The sequence below is a fragment of the Ipomoea triloba genome, chromosome 5 (assembly GCF_003576645.1).
Source record: "Ipomoea triloba cultivar NCNSP0323 chromosome 5, ASM357664v1".
Taxonomy (NCBI): Eukaryota; Viridiplantae; Streptophyta; class Magnoliopsida; order Solanales; family Convolvulaceae; genus Ipomoea; species Ipomoea triloba.
The window spans coordinates 23,985,027-23,989,932 of record NC_044920.1 but is presented as its reverse complement, the minus strand read 5'-3'; positions in this window follow the sequence as shown (position 1 = coordinate 23,989,932).

Genomic DNA, 4,906 nt, shown 5'->3' with positions numbered 1-4,906 from the left:
ACAAATAGTGCGCTGTAACATTGTTACGTATGATACTGAAAAATTTTTTATTGGATAGGTAAGTGTAGGTGTTGTGTTCAGGTGGGTTAATGAGGTATACTGTGCGCAAAGAGAAAAACACATGGTGAAGCACATGGAATGGGGTGGTGGGGTGGGGTGGGGGTGGGGGTATAGGGTTTGGAATTGAAAGAGATAGCATGTGAGAAAGGAGAGACAGTGAAGCAGCATGAAATGTACAGCATGTTCTGCACATTCCCTGCATGCTACTCATCTCCTCCCACCCATTACCCTCTCCATCTCTATTCTTCATATAATCGTACAACCAAAGATAATAAAAAAATTAAAAAAAAAAAGAAAAGAAAAGAAAAGAAGAGATCTTATTAGATCGAACAAACTGATATATATTATGAGATCAATTGTAAAGTGATACTTAAATTTTAGTATTTATTATTGATGTTTTCATTAAGAGATAGTGTGTAACAGGAAATACTATTTAAAAACTGATCACTTAATAACACATACAAAAAAAAAAAAAAGGTTTGGAGTAAAAACTCCATGGAGCGAGAATCTCGTTGGACACTTCAAAGGGTCCAAAGAGTTTAAAAGAGGGACAATGATATGATCCTATATCAGCTCTGTAATATTTCGTAAAATTTGTCCTGAGGGGACGAACGAGTGCATGGAGTATGATTTTTGTATCAATAGGTCATGCGTTGAATTTTTTTTTTTTTTTTTGTACACCCTCCCAATCGTGCCTACTGCACAAGTCTTCATAATAGAATTTACGTCTCCTGTATGATTTGCACGTTATTACACAAGAGCAGAGTTTACCCATTATATATATATATATATATATATATATATATATATATATATCCTAGAGTAATGACCGTGGTTTTCCGGTTGTTATGCCATGTACCCGGGTCCACCTTGCAAGATGAACCTAGATCCATGCATGTTCACAATTTTAGTACTCTATATTCACAATTTTAGAACTCTATGTTCACAGTTTTTAAACTCTATGTTTACAATTTTTGAACTTTATATTCATAATTTTTGAATTCTATATTTACAATTATAGAACTCTATGAACATAATTTGTTGTGGTTTTCTCATCCCAACAAAAATCATTTAAATTGGTAAAAAATTTAGTAACATTTTTGGGCCGTCAACAATTGTTCTAATGTAAATGGGAAGGAAAAGGATTAGATTTGATTTTGCAATTGTTCTAATGTAAATGGGAAGAAAAAGGATTAGATTTGATTTTTGCAATTGCATGGCATTTTAGTAGAGAAAGAAAAGAATGAAATATGATATTTGTAAGTCGAGAAGAGTCTTCTTAAAACGAGGTTAATTGTATTTTGTTCAGATAACTCGTTGTTGTGATAAAAATACAGTTAGAATATGTACATATTTGACAAGAATACAAGATTTCATCATCACATAAAAATGATTAAGAAACACCAATGATGTTTTAATAAATGGGATAATAAGTACTGTACTATGGATTAGTTTAATCACATGTATGCATGTGATTTGCTAGCTAACTTATATCCGGCATGTGTGCCACGTGTGAGAGTAGCACGTGACGCCATTGGGATTAAATTATGTAAGTCCAACCTCATATGGTCAATGTTTGCAAGAAAGTTGTCTTTCCAACTCAACATATATCCATAATTAAATAAAGCAAGCTTTAATATAATTTACGTAAATCAAAGATTTAATTGTGAAGTGGAACTTTATAAATAGAGTAGCATATGCTAAATGGTTTCTTCAAATAGAATATTAAAATTGGAGTCCCAAAAAATTTGATCTTCCTTTGCATAACAAAATGCTCTCATGCTAAGGATCAGCTTTGTGGTGAAACGACATAACTGTGACTCTCTTAAATGGGAGGTCACATGTTTGAATCATAGTAGGCCCAGTAAGGACATTGATTATATTCTTTGTGCTAACTGAGTTAATAGTACTAAAAAAAAAATCAAAATAACTCTTATATATTATATTACTATATATAAAGAGTTATAACTACGGTCTCTTCTTAATATAGTTTTCCTTTTCTGTACGGGGAGTAACTAATAACAAATATTATGCACACTAATATTGTCGGACTTAACCTTTCAAGGTTCCGTCCAACGATATTTCCTTATATTGACCAACGTAGCAACTAATGCCACGTTTCAATTCATGTCAAAACAGCTGGCAACTAATGCCATGTTTCAAATTCATGGCAATATAGCTGGAACGAATACTATGCACACTAATATTGTTGGACTTGACCTTTCAAGGTTTCGTCCAACGATATTTCCTTATATTGACCAACGTAGCAACTAATGCCACGTTTCAAATTCATGCCAATACAACTGGAATGGATACTATGCACACTAATATTGTCGGACTTGGACTTTTCAAGATTCCGTCCAATAATATTTATTTTCCTTATACTGACCAATGTAGCAACTAATTAATGCCACGTTTCAAATTCATGTCAATATAGCTGACCATCAAACTTCCGTCCAACAATGTTACTTTAATGCCCACAATTTTGATTTGCATGTCTTGAGATAAAAAAAAGTAGGTGTGAATGTAATCCAAGTTTCAGCTACAAACGTTAGCAAATTGGAAACTTTGGTGTGATATGGGCTGTAGGTGGGCATGCCTATGTTGTCTTGGATATGTCCAATTTTTTTTTTCCTGTTACTAATAATGTCTGTTATAGAAATAAAGAAACATGCATGTTCATTAAAGATGAGAGGGTGAAATTAAAGAGGAAGCTAAGGATGGCATGCATGTAGTCCAAATAGTTTGGAATGACAGTTCAAGACGAAACCCAACAGAACCAAAAGTACTGTGTTAGATAAGGAAATAATGATGAAAATTAATCCAATATATGATCTATCATTCTTTCCCACCACCTTAACATGCATTTATACCACACACAAACCCTAGCCTGGCACCTGCCCAGTGCCCATGGCCTGTTGATTTGATATCACAAGCTTTAATTTTTGATTGATATGCCATGGGGTCTTCACTCTTCACCCACCCATCATTTACTCCATTATTTTGCGCTCTCACTTTCACCTCAATGCAAGCCATGACCATATATGGTACCAAATTGGCAGTTCACTGTTTAGGAATATATATGAAATTGGGAGTTTATTTGGTAAAGTTTGGTTCTGATTTTAAGAACAAGCAATTTAAACTAGATCAGTAGCGGTTCAAACTAACCATTTTGGTTCAAGCTCGAATTGTGGTCCAAATTAAACCATTTTCTAAGAATACATTTTCTAAGCCCGTATGGGCAGTTCAATTGGTCATTGAGGTGGAGTTTAGAAAGAATGATCAGAGATCAAGTCTTACCAATGACAGTGTGGAAACAACCTTTCAAAGTGAGGGGTTTCTTATACCCCTAAGCAAAGGGGCTAAGTTGGGTCGAAGGTTTCGAATCCAAACCTTAACCCTAACCTACCATAAGGTTCTGGTTTGCGCACCATGCACATTTCGGTTCAAAAGGAATATAATTATAGTCATATCTAAATGCTAATTCATCTTCTTTTTTTTTGGAGTAACCCCATTTGAGTTCTAACTCATCTTTAATTATATTTACTAGGTTAAAATCATTTTGGTTGAAATTAGAATTGTGGGTTCAACTCATTTTAAAATATATATATATATATATATATATATATTCCAAATTCTAACTTGAAACCACACATCTCTGAACCAAAATCACTAAAAATCAAGATGGTGCACCAGAAAACCTAACCTACCATAAAATTTTGGTTTGTACCATGCACAGTTTGGTTCAAATAGAAGTGTAGTCATACCTAAATGCTAACTCATCATCTCTCCCTCAATAATTAGCCTATCCAAAGTTCCAAACATAGGTTATGATCCAAGCAGTGTACTATGCACAGAATGGGAGCAAGCAGAATGCATATATATATACACACAATATGTACTAGCCTGTCATATATATGGGTGGGTATGGGGGTGGGGGGGTTGGGTTAGAATGGATGCTTTATTCCTTTTGTATTTGGGTGGGCAGGCCTTTAGAGGGCACGCCTAAACGCCATGCAGTGGCAGGGGACCCATTAGAACATGGTTTAGTGCCCTTTTCTGGGTCGACCCGTCTGACCCACTTGTTTTGTCTACCATCCAACATTTGGCTCTGCACTTTGTTTTCTATGTTTTTACAATGTTTACTATTTCTGTTCGTTTAATTTGTCGTTTTCTGCTTTCATCTCTTTCTGCTTGCATTCTGTCGCTTTATTTGCTATTCCATGCGCCCGCCCGCCTCCTTCTTCTTCTTCTTTCCCATTCAAGATTAGCCGGGATTAGGTCAGAGAGATGACCGAGTGTGTAAAATATAACTTTGAAATAATATAATGTAAAATATAATTGTGTCAGAGTTCACAATGTAATTCCTCTGCGACTATAACATTAGGGTGAGGGTCAAAAAATGAGGATTATTATAAAAGGTAATGGGAAGTTATAACATTGGCTTGTTTGGTAACAGGTGAATTCGTCATTTTCAGCGTTTTGACCGCCAAAATCTAAAATGTTGCAATTTGCAGCATTTTAGATTGGGATTTTGAACTTCTGCCCAAAATGCCGCCCTTATATCATACAAAAAAAAATTGTTTTGACTAACAGAAGCCTCTTGCTTCTTTAATAATGAAACCTGAGACTTCTCTTCTCCTGCCCATCCGATGTGAGAATCGAATGATACACTAGCTAGAAGTGATTGAATGGCTTCCATTCCAAACGAATAATTGAGATATATCAAAACTTTTTTGGGAGCAAAGAGATATACCAAAACTTTTTTCGGACATAACCACTAAAACATGGGGTTATTTCACATAATTGGCTAATTTCTTTACCTTTTTTTGGGGGGGGGGGGGCG